We start from the raw sequence: 16073 nt of genomic DNA, 5'->3' as shown, positions 1-16073 counted from the left end.
CTGAAAAGACACAAATTGAATTAAAAAACAGGAACAAATATCACTACTATAAAGCCAGGTGCATACTTGTAATCCCAGAACTTAAGAGGAGAATCAGGAGTTCAGTGTCACCCTCTGCTACACAGTTTGTGGCCATCCTCAGTTACATACAACCCTATCTCAATAAAAAATATATATAGTGCATATATACACATTATATGCTATATAATGTATATATATATACAATATATAATATATATGCTATGTAATGTATATAATGTGTGTGTAATATATATATGTGTATATATATATATATATATATATATATATATATATATATATATATATGGGTGGAGAGATGACTCAGTGATAAAGCACCTGCCACAGGAACATGAAGACCAGAGTTCAGATCCCTGGAAACTCCCAAACTCCCATGGTGGCCCACATGAAATCCCAGCATCACACATATATACACAAAATGGTATGGTCCCAATTACTATCCTTTGTCACTAAAGGCAATAACATGAACATAGGAAAGCTGCTGTAGAAAGTCCCTGTGTGTGACAAACACCTCCTCTGGAGTTCAACTAAAAGTAGCTCCAAACCATTCTCTGGGCCTTGTACCATACACTCTAGAAAGTAGTTAGAGGGCAGCTGTACTGGGCCTGCAACACTAGGCCCTAAAACACAGTAAAAAGTATCCAGATAATCAAGCGCTGGGCATATAATTACTTTTGGAAACTTTTCAGTTCATGGGTCTATAGACAAAATATTTTTTTTCTTTGTTAATTTTTCTTATAAGAATGTTTTACCTGCATGTATGTCTGTTTGCCATGTGTGCACCTGTTCCTTGAGGAAGTAAGAAGAGGACATCAGATCACCTGGAACAGGAATTACAGGCAGCTGTGAACCACTATATGGGCACTGGTAATTGAATGCTGGTCCTCTGCAAGAGCAGCCAGTGCTCTTAACCTCTAAGCCATTTCTCCAGCCCCAGAGAAGTATGTTTCTTAAATCTGATTAAGTCAGCTGTTACACTGCCATTAAAAGTGGTGACAGCAGCCAGGCAGTGGTGGCGCACACCTTTGATCCCAGCACTCAGGAGGCAGAGGCAGGAAGATCTCTGAGTTCCAGTCCAGCCTGGTCTACAGAGTAAGTTCCAGGCCAGGACAGCCAGAGCTACACAGAAAAGAGCTGTCTTGAAAAACAAAAAACAAAACAAAACAAAACAAAACAAAACAAAACCTTAAAAGAAGGAACATGGAAAGATTTTATCCAAATAGTATGTTTTTTAAAATATGAATAAAATTTGAATTATTATATTAATAATAATAATTAGGAGAAATATATATATACTTTTGAACAAAGACTTGATAAAATAGCTTTAAAATGGACTTTTCATATGGTACAGGTAGAATGTTTATGATATTTATATATTTTCATTAATATTGTTTGATATTGTTTCCCTATAAAACATAACAAGTAATAGTTTTAAAGACTGAAAATTGCAAACAGATTCTAGTTTGATTTTATCCTAGTGTTAGTTCTGACTTAGTATCAACTAAATAAGCTGAATTTTTTATTTATTGACACATGGTCTTGCTGTAAAAGCCCAGACTGGCCTCAAATGTAAAATCCCCTTACCTTATCCACCAACTTGACTTCACTCTGATTGCAGGGCATGCCTAGCTTAAGCTAGAAACATATTCCTTATTTTTAAGGCAAAAAAAAAAAAAGTTTCATAAAGGTTTTTAGAGGTGGCAGGAAGCCATCCCTGAGCAGGTGTACTCAAGTGTATCTTAGACATTGTTTTGGATCTGGTTATAAGAGCTTCAAAAGCCCCCATATTCTCTAGGGTGGCTCTGGCCAAGCCAGTTTCTATAGCCCACCTACATCCTGGCTCTTCTAAGGAGAAGATGCTTCTCAATCAACTCATAATTCAGAACTCATAAAAATAACCACAAAAACATGCCTCTACAGAAGGACTCAATGAAAGCAAAATTTGTTTTATCACAACATAAAAATGTTGGGAGTTTTTATACAAATTCTTCTTTTACGGTCAGAAAGAATGTGTTTGGCTTTCCACTATATCTCTAGGCTCAACAAAGACATATTAAGGCCCAACAATGTTTAAAACTTACTTTAAAAAGTCTTTAAGCTCAGTTGGTAGAATGCTTGCCCAGCATGCATCAAAAATCCTGAATTGATTTCCCAGGCATAGTAGCACACACCTGTAATCCCAGCACTCTGGAAATAGAAGGTTAGGATTATATGTTCAAGGTCATCCCTGTTCATAGAAAGAGCCCAGGATACATGAGACCCTGTCTCAAAAAATGAAGGAAGTGTCTGAAGAGAAGAGACAGCTCAGCAGTTAAAAGAGAACTGGTGCTCTTCCGAAGGACCTGGGTTCAATTCTAGCACCCACATGGTGGCTCACAACCATCTGTAACTCCAGTTCTCAGGGATCAGATGGCCTCTTATAGATTCTGTGGGTACCAGGCATGTAAATGAACATACATACATACATACATATGTACATACATACATATATACATACATACATTACATATAGACAGACAGGCAGGCAAAAAACAATCATACAAATAAAATTTTTAAAAACCTTTAGTGTGACACATGCCAGAGAGGATGTGGAGAAAGAGGAACCCTCTTCCATTGCTGGTGGGAATGTAAACTTGTACAACCACTTTGGAAATCCATCTGTTACTTCCTTAGAAAATTAGGAATAGTGCCACCTCAAGATCCAACTACACCTTTCTAGGCATATATCCAAAATATGTTCAACTATACAACAAGGACATTTGCTCAACCATGTTTGTAGAAGCTTTATTCATAATAGCCAGAATCTGGAAACAACCCAGATGTCCCTCAATGGAGGAATGGATACAGAAATTGTGGTACATTTACACAATGGAATACTACTCAACTATTAAAATGAGGAAATCATGAAATTTGCAAGGCAAATGGTGGGAACCAGGAAAGATCATCTTGAATGAGGTAACCCAGAAGCAGAAAAGACACACATGGTACATACTCACTCATAAGTGGATGTTAGACATATGATATAGGATAAACAAACTAAAATCTGTACACCTAAAGAAGCTAAGCAAGAACGAGGACCCTGGGTAAGATGCTCAGTCCTCATTCAGAAAGGCAAACAGGATAGACATCAGAAGAGGAAGAAAACAGGAAAGAGGACAGGAGCCTACCACAGAGGGCCTCTGAAAGACTCTTCCCAGCAGGGTATCAAAGCAGATGCTGAGACTCATAGCCAAACTTTGAGCAGAGTGCAGGTAATCTTATGAAAGAAGGGAAAGATAGAAAGACCTGGACAGGAACTCCACAAGGAGAGCAACAGAACCAAAATATTTGGGCCCAAGGGTCTTTTCTGAAACTGATACTCCAAACAAGGAACATGCATGCAGATAACCTAGAACCCCTGCACAGATGTAGCCCATGGCAGCTCAGTGTCCAAGTGGGTTCCCTAGTAAGAGGAACAGGGACTGTCTCTGACATCAACTCAGTGGCTGGCTCATTGATCACCTCCCCCTGAGGGAAGGAAACAGCCATACCAGGCCACAGAGGAAGACAATGCAGCTGTCCTGATGAGATCTGATAGGCTAGGGTCAGAGGGAAGTGAAAGAGGACTCCCCAAGCAGTGGACATGGGGAGGGGCATGGGAGGAGAAGAGGGAGGAAGGGGTGTTATTGGGAGGGGACAAGGGAGGGGGCTACATCTGTGATACAAAGTGAATAAATTATAATAAATAAAAAATAAATAAAAAGTAAAATAAAACCTTTAGTGTGTATGTGTGTATGCATTTCACTTCCTTGAACGCTCACTTATGGAAGAACTACTGAAAACTCTGTGCTTTGCTTTATAGATTGTTTGTAATAAGCACATAGGATGAAAGTCACTTTAGCCATCAGAATATGACAATATTCTCTAACCTAAATCACTATAATCATTAAAATATAGCAGTCAACATTCAATAAACATTTGCTAATATCTAAATTTCACTAGTAACAAATAAGCTTTACATATGAATAGTGTATATCTAATTTATAAACTAAGAGTAAATCTAAGGGAGAAAAAACATTCCATGGGGTATTTTTGCAGTGAAATTCGGGTGAAAACAGCATAGTTCTTACAATAAGAGCAAATACAACTTGTACTTAGAATCATGACTCTGCTCTGTAAAAAAAAGAAAAAAAACTATAATAATCTAATACAGTTTCAATAGAAGTTTTTTTTTTTTCACAGAGAAAGTGAGTAGATTTTGGATGGAGAGATGGGTCGGTGGTTAAAAGCACTGATTGCTCTTTTAGAGAACTCACATGGAGACTCTCAAATATCTGTGCTCCTGTTCCAGGGGATCCAAAGCCCTCCTCTGGCCTCTCCAGATGCCAGATGAATATACATACAGGAAAAACACCCATATCCATAAAATAAAAATATTTAAAATGTTTAAAGTTACTGGAGTCTGTGCTTATTAATAAAAATGTTAAATGTACTTAAAATGTTTATAAATTAGAGAGTCTTGGCTGTATTGAGTTCCCAAGCCTTTTTTCTTTTTGGCTGTCTTGTATTTCAAATTAAATGATTAACAGATAATAGTATGGTGGCCTACTTAGCCACAAAGGATGTTATTTTTGTAAGATTATATATGAATAAAAATAATATTTTTACACCAAATATGGTTCAAATACAAATATCTTCGAAGATGCTATAGTTAGGTTCATGTTAGTATTTTAGCTAGCGTCAACTAAATAAAACTGTTCTTAAGAAGCAAGCATGTATGCACTAAGAATCCTTAGGAATCCTCTTTTATATATATTCCCTGGGAATTCTCAGAACTCTGTTCTCTTTAGTGTCACTGTTTTCACCTCAGAGTCAGAGCTCCATTTAGCTAGCTGGAAATATTTACTTTCACATGTTTGTATTCAAAGTAAAAATCACAAATCCAGTAAGAGCACAAAATACTTAAAATCATATGCAAAAAATAATGAGATCCAATTAAAACAAGAGATATTCACTATACACAAGAAAAGAGACAGACAGACATGCAGAAAGATACAATGGCCTTCATATACCTAAGGCGTTTTCACATTTAAAATGTAAACAATTTAAACAGCCCAGTTTTTAAAAAATATTAAATTAAACCAGTGAGGTGGTACATGCCTGTAATCCCAGCACTCAGGGAGGCAGAGGCAGATGGATCTCTGTGGGTTTAAGGCCAGCCTGGTCTACAAAGTGAGTCCAGGATAGCCACAGCTACACAGAAAAACCCTGTCTGAAAAACTGATGATGATGATGATGATGATGATGATGATGATGATGATGAATTTGTCAACACAAATGTGTACCCATCTAAATGGTTTTTAAATATTACTGACACTTAGACTCATTACCTACAAGATAAATCTAAAAAAATACATCAAAACCAAAAGAAGTCCAGTATTAAAGTGATTAGAAAGGCAGAAATGAATATGACCAAAGCAAAGGCATCTAAAGCCATGACCAAAGGATACTAATTTCAGAGGATCCCTTTGCAAATGCTAATGAAGGCTGAAAGGTAAAAAGCTATCATTCTACCTGCTTTTGTTCAAGTCAGAGAGTGGAACTCAACGATACTAAAGACTAAAGAATCCAGGTCAGACAAGTTGCTGCTGGAAAGCTCTGGTCCCATATGTGAGGAGGAAAATGTCTCTAGGCATTAATAGCCCAGTTTGCATATACCTGCTAGGAGGTGGGGGACCACAGTGAGTGACATAAGCTAGCTCCATCGTGAAACTGGCTTGTTGACAGTTTGTGAATATGACCCAAAAGTGCTTGTCTGCTGCAGACAGTTTCTCCCTAGTTTTTGCAAGATGGCATGCTTTGTCTTTTACACAAGAATGCTATTGTTAGTTCTGAGGAAGGCTAGCTTTCTTTAAGAAGTTGGAAAATCATGCATCTGCCCATAGCAGTCCTCATTTATAAAATGAGCTGACTACTACCTACCCCTCTGAGGATATATTCATTTGATTTTTTTAAAAAATTAAAATAACAACTGGACTAAAATATTTCAGATATATAGTATATAACCTAATGTTTCCTGTAAAAGCCAAAATTAGATAAAATATATCAGAACATAAAGTACAGTCAAATAGTTAAAAATTGGTATGGTTAATATAAATAAACACATACCATCCTAATTTGTATAATTATAACTCACTGTTATCAGTAACCTGTATATTTATAATATATTTTTTGAGTATTTAGGAACTGAAGTTAATTTTTAATTACATGTCTTTATTTTCGGTGTGTGAGCATGTGTGTCAAAGCAAATGTGTGATATCAAAGGACAACTTGGAAGAGTTGGTCCTCTCCTTTTACAGTGTAGGTCTTGGAGATGAAAGTTAGGTCGTCTGCCTTTACAAATGACTAAGTCATTTCACTGGCCCTGAATTTTGTATATATTTTTTAAAGACAGGTCTCACTATGTAGCCCTGGCAGGCCTGGAATTTGCTATATAGAATAGGCTAGTCTCAAATTCAAAGATCCCCTCATCTCTGTCTCCCACGCTCTAGGATTAAAGGTGTGTGCCACCATGTCCGATTGCATTTTTAAATATAGATAAAAGAGTAGTAAAACATTTAGATAATTTCCCCACATTCAAGGTCCTTCACTGATAATGCTCCTTTGTCTTCATCCTACATTATTAGAGCATCTGGCACAGTACCTGAAACATGGCAGAGTTTGGCAAGTATTAGTTGAAAAACAAATTATTAATATCCGAAATAATGTATTATGAAGGACTAGAGAGATGGCTCCACAGTTAAGAACACTCTGTTCTTGCAGAGGCCTCAGGTTTGGTTCTTAGCACCCATGTCAGGCAGTTCACAACCACCTGTAACTCCACTTCAAGGCGGATCTGACACACTCTCCTGGGCTCCACAGGCACATCCACCCACCTGGTGCACACACACATACACATTCAAAAATTAATCTTTAAAAGATAACTTATGATGAAATGCATTTGCCTTTGAAATTATAGTCATAGTTCTTAAAGTTTGAGAGCAAGTGCTTTTTAAAAAAGGTTTCATGCTTACAGTTGCTATTTATTACTTTATTTTATATTCATGTGTATGTATATGTGACTCAGTGTGAGCATATTCCACATGTCCGGCTTCCCTGTGGAAGCCGGAAGGGGGCATCTGATCTCCTGCAGCAGGAATTACAGGTAGCCACTGGCTGAGGGCTGGGAACTGAACTCAGGTCCTCTAGAACAGTAAGTGCTCTCCCCTCCCTTTTTGGTGGGGTAGTTTGAGACAGTCTCACTATGTAGCCCTGGCTGGCCTGGAATTCACTATGTAGACCAGGCTGGCCTCGAACTCACAGAGATCCACTGACCTCTGCCTCTCAAATCCTAGGATTAAAGACTTGTACCACCATGCCTCGCTGTAGTGCATGCTCTTAACCACCATCAGGCCATCTCTCCAGCCCTCAGCTGCTGCTTTAAGGAAATCATTTAAGAGAGAGAGACAGAGACAGAGAGAGAGAAAATTACTGTCTTTTTTAAGATTGTGTGTGAGTGCATGTGTGTGCGTGCGCGCATGCGCACATGTGAGCATGCACATGTGTGTAGGTGCTCGTAGAAACAAGAAGAGGACATCAGCTCCCCTGGAATTTGGAGTAGAGGCAGCTTTTTAAACATTAGCAAATACCATCTTATGGACACTTAGGTGAGTACTTCCATACCAGGGCTTTCCCATCCATAAGTAATGAAACACATACCTGCCATTCTTCCTCAGCTCTCTGTTCATTAAAGAAGAAGGTTATCCCTTCCAATGAGGTCCTTGGCTCAGGCCATTATCACAGATTGTCCCAGAGTAGCTAGCAGTCTTCTCCTACAGAGAAAAATACACTATTACTTTATTACTTTTGCTATTACTTAGACTTATTAACTACTATAGTTTAGGCTTTGGCTTTTAAAAAATACTTAATTCTGGGGAAAAACTTACACCCTCATAGAAATGTATGTATAAATTATACATACGTACGTACATACATACATACATTTATATGCATATATAAAAGCCAACCTCAATATTGTAGGAAACACAAAATGTTAAAGGTGCATTAAAAATCTACTTATACAGACAACTCAGTAACTATTATATTATTTTCAATAAAATTCCAAAATGCTATTGTGACAACATAAGTGGCAGAAGTACCTTAAAGAAAAAAGGATTTGGCTCACAGTGTTATGATGGGGAAGACATGGCAGCATTCATGCCTGCATGCACATGAAAAGACTTGTTCACATACCCATGGGCCCAGAAAAGATCAGAAAGGCTTCCCGGTAGGCCCTCCCACCTGGCAGGTGCCATAACCTCTCAGAACAGCACTACCCACCAGACCAAGTGTTCAAATACATGAGCCTACTGGGACATTTCACAGGTAAGTCATGACAGTGTTTAACTAGAAAGTTGTTACCAAATGACAGTTCAGTGTGTTGTCAAGTATTAGTACTGTGTAAAGTTTCCCCTCATGATGGTACATGGCTTTAATCCCAGCACTTGGGAAGCAGAGGCAGTAGTAGCTCTATGAGTCCAAGGGAAGCTGAGACTACATAACAATTTCCAGGCTATCCTGAGTTACATAGTGACAAACTCTTTCATTTACACACAAATGTTTTAATTCATCATTTTCTGAAAATTCAAACTAATGTCTAAAAGTGTTTGGTATATTTCCAAGAGTACCAAATCCACTTGGGAAATTTTAATAAAAACTACAGCTGCTTCTTTTACTAGAATAACAGCAATACTTTCGAAGGTAGAAATATTTTTTATTCATTTATATCTGCATTGGTGTTTTGCCTGCACATATATCTGTGTGACGGTGTCAGATATTGGAGTTACAGACAGTTATGACCTGCCACGCATGTGAGCGCTGGAAATTGAACCCCAGTCCTCTGGAAAAGCAGTCAGTGCTCCTAACTTCTGGGTCATCTCTCCAGCGCCGAAGCTGGAAATATTTTTGTTGCTGTTCTTAAATCACAGATACTCTAAAACACAGAGAAACAGAAAATCATCTTTTATCTTCCCAAATACCTTATCTTCTTATTCCTGGTAATGGTACACACAATCTTATAAAGAGTCTTAAGAAATACTGTAAATATATTTAAAAGTCCACTAGTAAAACTTCTAAGTTGACTAGAAGTTTAGGCCAAAGTCCCACTGGTTTCATGAAAAGTAAAAGAGCATTTTACTGGCAGACCCAGGGAAGTACTTCATTCTAACTGTAGCTCAGGGCTCTGCAGTTTTGTTTTCTAGTATCTCCATATTCAGCCATCCTAAGAATCCATCTACAGGACATGGATTAGAAGAGAAAATAGGAAACAGCTGTCAAAGAGGGAGGTTATCTTCAAAAGTGAATTAATACAGTAGGAAATTGTTAACCAATTGAAATTCATTCTTAAATCATACAAAAAGGGCAAGATGTTTTACTGAACAAGAGTCTCCAGAGATGAACTGCCAAGACATGTGAAGGCACAGACCAACAGAGGCACACCAGATGAGCCCTCTGATTCTTCTGAATGAAAACCGCATTTTTCTGATGCTATTCCAGTTTGGATACAGAGATTCCTTGAGGACATCTCTTTCTAAATCACAGTATTTTTTTTTTAATTTAGGGTGAGTGGATTTCAGAAATCAAAGAGCTCAACCATGTGCATTATATAATAAAAAAGAACAAGCTGTTCCAGTGGAAATAAAGACCTAAATAGATATAAAGACCTAAAAGCCTAGACTCTTCAACCAGTTGCGATCAAACCAGCATTGCCACTCACTACCTGCTTGATTTTGGACAAGCAACTGCCTGTACACTTCAGCCTCCTCATCTATAGGATGGAACAAATGATAGTGCTTCGTTAATGGGGCTGCTTTGGAGGTAGTATGTCTTAAAACTACTTTCTGGTACTTAGCAAGAACTCAATGAATTTTGCTTGGATTTTATTTATAGTATTACTTTCAAGTTATATAATAAAGGAAGTCTTGGTTTAAAATTGAGTAATAAATTATAATTTTTTTTTAAATCTGGGTACCAGTTAACCAGTGCATTGTATTCCCTGTTTGTAATCTTGGTATGTTAATACAAGTTGGCTTTAACAGTAGGTAGATATATATATCTATTATATAATATATAATATATCATAACCCAACCCCCCATACACATACATACTCTGAGTTACCTTCAAATGGAATCATTACTGTAGGACACATTGTAAAGGGTATTGCAGAGAACTGACAAATCTTTGACACAAATAACCTTAGAGTAATGAGGAGAAACTGTTCTTGTTAACCTTTACACTCCCAAACACAGTCCATGCACAGTTCATTTTCAACAACCTTCTTTTTCACAAAAATGTACTGTGAAAGGAAATAGATTTAGGATAGGAGGAAGGCATAACTATCAGTGAATATCTACAAATATCAAAGCTTTCTAAGTCCTTTCATGACAATAAAAAAGGAGAAATGCATATTTAGGAAGAAGAAAAGGGGGATTCAAATCATAATACTAATCTAAGTTAGTCTGGTCTACAAACTGAGTCCAGGACAGCCAAGGCTACACAGAGAAACCATGTCTCAAAAACCTAATCACCTGAAATTAGTAATAGCTATCACTTATTATCATGTATTTACTTATTTATTTGGGAGGATGGCACATGCCATGGTATAGAGGACAACTTTCGTGAGTCTGTTGCCCTTCTTTAGACCACATGAATTCTGGGGACCAAACTGAGGTGATTAAGCTTAGCAACAAGTGTCTTTAACCACTGGGCCATCTTATTGCCTGGACAGCTTTTATTTTAAATAATAAATATATATTTATAGCTACTATTTGATACTGTATTTTAAAAATAAGCTCTGATACGACTTTTAAAAATTCTCAATCTAAAAACTGAAAATGAAAACCCTGCAAAAAAAATAATTTCTTCAGGGCTATATTTAGTAGGGCACTCATATGGCCTTGCTTTTAATCCCTAGTACAACATAAACTGGGCCCCACAGGGTACATCTGTAACCCTAGAAATTTTAGAAGGCGGGGTCCGGAAGATCAGTTCAATGTCCTTCTTGGCTACACAGGAAGTTCATGACAGCCTGGGCTACATGAGAGGCTCTCAAAAAAAAAAGATTCAAACTTTTTTGTATACAGCCACATGCCTGTAATTCCAGTACTCAGGAGACAGAGCAGGAAAACTGCAAGCTCCAGGCCAGGCTGGGCTACACAGCAAGGCTATGTCATTTTGTTGTTGTTTGTTATTTGGTTGGTTTTTTTGAAAGAGGGTTGGTTTCTCTGTGTAGCCCTGGCTGACCACAAACTCACAGACATCCACCTGTCTCTGCCTCCTGAGTGCTGGAATTTTTTTGTTTTTGTTGTTGTTTGGTTTGGTTTTTCCTTTTGAAGTAGGGTTTCTCTGTGTATCCTTGGCTGTCCTGGACTTGCTTTGTAGAACAGGCTAGCCTCGAACTCACAGAGATCCGCCTGCCTCTGCCTCCCCAAGTGCTGGTACTACAGGCATGTGCCACTACGCCCAGATGAGCTACATCTTAAAAACACACACAAACATTTATTCAGCTGACTTCTTGATCAAATATCATTCTGAAATTGCCTGTGTACACATATACATGTTTTCTAAAAATCTGTCATTGTTTAGACAAAGGTACATATCACTTAACAACTTTGTGTGTGTGTGTATGTGCGTGTGTCTTCATGACTCTTAAATGCATTAAAGAACACTGATTATATAAAATGCCAAGATTAACCTTAGCTATTCTAGAACTCGCTCTGCAGACCAGGCTGGCCTTGAATTCATATTCACCTGCCTCTGTCTCCCAAAAGCTGGGCTTAAAGGTGTGTGCCACCAACCAGGCAGAGTATCTTTTAAGAACAAAACCTGGAGCTGGAGAGACGACTCGGCAGTTCAGAGCTCTGTTCTTCCAGAGAAGCAAGGTTCAATTAGCAGCACTCCACTGTCTGTAACTCCATTCCAGGGAATCCAAAACCCTCACACAGACATAAACATAGGCAAAAACATCAATGCATATGAAAATAAATCTTTTAAAAAAGCAGAAAACCTGAGCCAGGTATGACAGTGCACACCTGGAATTCCAACACTTACTGAGAGTTGGAGACAAGTGTGGGTTACATTGTAATTTTAAAGCCCTCCTGAGCTATACAATGAAACTGCTCAGAAAATGAAAAAGTAAAAACGTTTCTTTTTAATGAACAAAAGCTAGTAAGTGCATAAAATTTTTATATATTTACATAAATGTAAATCTTATAAAATATAGATTTCCAAAATTTAAACTCAAATGTATATTATGATTAGTATCTAAGTCACCAACTTTACTTAAACAAATCTAGTTTTCAGAGCTACAAGGATACAATAAATATTACAGTAATATTACAAAACCCTAGTTATTCAAGGGCCAATATCAAAGTTCTAAAAGTAAATATAATTTAAGTTACTTTTAAAATTACACAGAATCATTTTAAAGAAGTTTGTTTCTGAAAAAATTAACAGTATGTGTGCTTACCATAATGTAACAGTTATAGTGATTTTTTTTTTTTAATGCACAATAGGGCTAGGAGGATGGCTGAGTCAGTCAGGAGCTCCCTGCATAAGCTTGACCTGTGCTGCACCTCAGCTCCTGGGTAAAGAAGCCAAGCACTACAAGGTGCACCCACAGTCCCAGGGCTAGAGGAGCCACGAGAGATCCCTGGGGTTTGTTGCCCAGCCAGCCTCGCCAACTCAGCAAGCTCCAAGTTCACTGAAAACTCTATCTCAAAAAATATGGTAGACAGTCACAGAAAAAGCCACCCAGTGTTGACCCAAGGCTCCCACATGCACCTGCACACAAACGCACATGAGCAAGCTCCGCCACAAAGATGGGTAATGTTGGGTAATTATCCTAAACAATACAACAGGCCAAGCATCCTCCTAAATAACTGCATTGACTACAATGCTTAATTAAAACTAGCTAAGTGCCCAACTTTCTTCATGTTTAAAATTCAAATAAGCAGGGTCTTTTGAACCTGAATTTACAGTGGTAAAACAAAAATAAAAAGGCTATTTCCTCAATTGTATTTGTGATCAATTTCATTATTTTAATAGCACTTTCATTTAAGTATTAAATCATAACTTAGGACAAACTAAGTCTCAAATATTACATCCTTTATTCAATGTAAAAAAAAAATAGATGGGGAGTAAGCAAGCTTTTACTAAGAAGCAAAGTAAAAAGAATGCTTGGGCTGGAGCAAGGGCTCAGCAATTAGGAGCAACTGCTGCTTTTCCAAAGGATCTCCAGAACCCACATGGTGGTACACATCTGTCTGTAACTCCAGTTCCAGAGAAGCCAAACCCCTCTCTGGCCTCTGAGGGTACTGCGGATCATTGTGCACAGACATACATGTAGGCAAAACACAAGCCACGAACACAAGCAATACAATAACTTTTTTAAGAATGTGTGACAATAAAAAAGAAAATACTTTATCACATCACTTTCCATATGAATGTGAATTCAACAAAACAGAAAATCTTTAAAACAAGCCCCTGCCTGTATGTTATTGACTACATTAGTAAAATAGCAAAGCTCTGCTCCTTTTAAGCAAAAACAAGTACCATGAAAGGTGAAATCTCTACAACATCTTTCATATACAACCCTCAAGCCAAGCAAGCTCAGCTATGCAAGAGATGAAGCTCCCAATGAGCATCTTCCATGCAGACACATTTATGTTTTCAGCCTTAGCATATTTTCAAAGCATCTGGCATCTATGCCTCTCCGCTTTGCCAGACTAATCTCTTCAGAACTGAGTATAACACTAGAGCTGTATGCACTGTGAGGAAACCAAGAACCAGCACATCGTTAGAGAAGTGTTCCAAACGCTGAGCCGTAGGCTAGTTACACTTGACCTGTGCCTTTAAAACATTTCCACCAAAAACAGTAAGCTCTTTTGAGAATACAAGAATGGCTCAGGACTGTTGTAAGTTACCCAAGTCACTAGGGTTGTGGGGTTTTGTTTTGTTTTCTCATTTTAATCTAAGCAGTTAAATGAAACATGTCAAGAGGTAGTTCCACACACACAAAAAAAATCATTGATAAATGAAATACTGTAAATTCTATATTTAAAAAAATACCTAAGGGACAATGAGGTGGCTCTGTAGGTAAAAGCATTTGCCACCAAGCCTGACAACCTGAGTCTGGTTCCCAGAACCTACAGAGCAGGTGGAGAAGTGACTCCCGAAAGTTGTCTTCTGACCTCCATATACATACAGTAGGCTGTGGACACAACTGCAGCACATAAACACAGACAATGAATAATATATGTAAAAAAAAATTAGCATCTAAAATTAGCTGAGATGGTAGTACACATTTGTAATCTGAGCACTGAGAAGGAAGAGGCAGGAGGAGTGCCATGACTTCATGGCCAGCCTATGTTTTGAAACTGCATTTCAAAACAAAATCTAAGATTATGCATTTGACTTTGCCTTAAATTAGTCTGTATGCTTTAAAAATGTGTGGAGGATGGAGAGAGAAAGTAAGAGAAAAAATATTCATGAATTTTTCTTATATGCCCTGCTACCAAACTGTTGTCACTGGCGGCACTCAGCCTTTCCTTCACTTAACATCTGAAATCAGAACTGCTTCTTTAGAAATTGAAATAATCTCTGTGCCAACAACCCTGTTAGAACAAACTTTTATTAATCCCCATTACCACTGTGAAGTGACTTTTCCAGGGCATTTTTTTTTTTTAAAGAAACAGATCATTCCTGTCGCATGCAAATTAAAGCTTTAAGACAAAGACTGAAATACAACGACCAGCACCACAAACAAAACGGTGCACTTATACCCTCTGAAACACACGCACGCTTTCTTGGGTGAGAAATGGTTCTTAAGGATTTTCATTTTGCTATCATAGTAACCTACGAGAGAATTGTTTCTTCGAGTTATATGGAATCCCACCCTACTAAACACATCACAGATTCTCTATCAGCCTTTCTTATAATTTTCTAAATATTAGTCCTTTCCGGTTTTTTGTTTTGTTTTTGTCTTTTACAGAAGGCCTGGTGACAGAAGAGTGCTGTGGCATTCCTACTTTATCCACACTTGTCCCTTACAGTTTCCCAATTGCTTTCCCAGAGGCTTGATCCCTAAGCTAAGGATAGCAAACAGAATCTTACTCTTCAGTTTTGCTTTCCTTCCTTGTGCCCTTGGAGTACTGAAACAAAGAATTTCAAGTCCCTTCCCTTGGAACTTCGGTGAGAGCTTCAGTAAGGGCTTCCCGGCCATCAGACCCCATCAGACCCCAATCCTTTTTATTTCCTCTTCCTGGCCATTCATCCCCTTCAAGAAATCAGCTGTCTTTCCCTTTAAGCCCCAAGACTTGAAGATTCCTCCTGTCCATCTTCCCCTCTAAGTCCCTGCACTCACGCCCATACCTCTACAGAAAGACAAGTGTGTTTCCACCCTCTTTAATTAACTTCTCCCCTAAAATCCTGGTCTTCCTCAAAATAAAAAATAAAAAACTGTACTTTTCAAAGATGCAACTATGACTCTTCCCAGCTAAGGCTTCCCGTGACTCTGAACCCAAAGCCAGCGCACTCCACTCCAGCAGGAGACCCCTTGCTCAGAGGGGCTGAGCCGCGTCCCCACGCCTCCAGAGGCCAATGGTCGCGGTCGCCCCAGCCAAGGACCTGCACAGTAGTTAGGGTCCTCTGTCCCAGAGACGTCCTCCCCCAGGAAGACCAGCTCCCCATCCCCTCGGCACCCCCAAGTTACTCAGTGCTCTCCCAACCAAGGCGCTGAGGCTTTCCCAGCAAACCCCCTGCCCCAAGCTCGGTCCTCGCTTTGACACCCCGACGGGAGCACCCGGGAGCTGCGAATGTGCCCGCCGCCAGCGTCCCCCAGCCGCGGGGCAGGCCCGGACCCCGACAGTTCGAGGCTGTGCGCCCCAACGCTGTGGGCTGGGTCCTCTGCCCTGCTGCTGCTGCTGCTGCTGCTGCTGCTGCTGCTGCTGCTGCTGCT

General features: G+C 38.8%; 1 protein-coding gene across 4 annotated transcripts in view; it reads right to left on the bottom strand.

Annotated features, from left to right (window-relative positions):
* The window catches only part of Zhx1 (zinc fingers and homeoboxes 1), a 31014-nt gene that overhangs the window by 14498 nt on the left and 443 nt on the right, over positions 1–16073 (bottom strand). Inside the window, exons 2-3 of one of the 4 annotated variants that reach the window (XM_055626444.1) lie at positions 8917–9049; positions 7777–7889 (exon numbers count right to left, since the gene is read on the bottom strand). The gene's annotated coding sequence lies outside the window, so the exon portion shown is untranslated. Of the gene's footprint in view, positions 1–791; positions 858–7776; positions 7890–8916; positions 9050–11941; positions 11968–16073 lie in introns of those variants that run through there. The other 3 variants (XM_055626445.1, XM_055626442.1, XM_055626446.1) reach the window with 3 other exon arrangements.

This window comes from Psammomys obesus, unplaced genomic scaffold (genome assembly GCF_907164565.1).
Source record: "Psammomys obesus unplaced genomic scaffold, mPsaObe1.curated_primary_1811, whole genome shotgun sequence".
Lineage (NCBI taxonomy): Eukaryota > Metazoa > Chordata > Mammalia > Rodentia > Muridae > Psammomys > Psammomys obesus.
The sequence above is the reverse complement of the archived record's forward strand: the minus strand, read 5'-3'. Positions and strand labels throughout refer to the sequence as shown.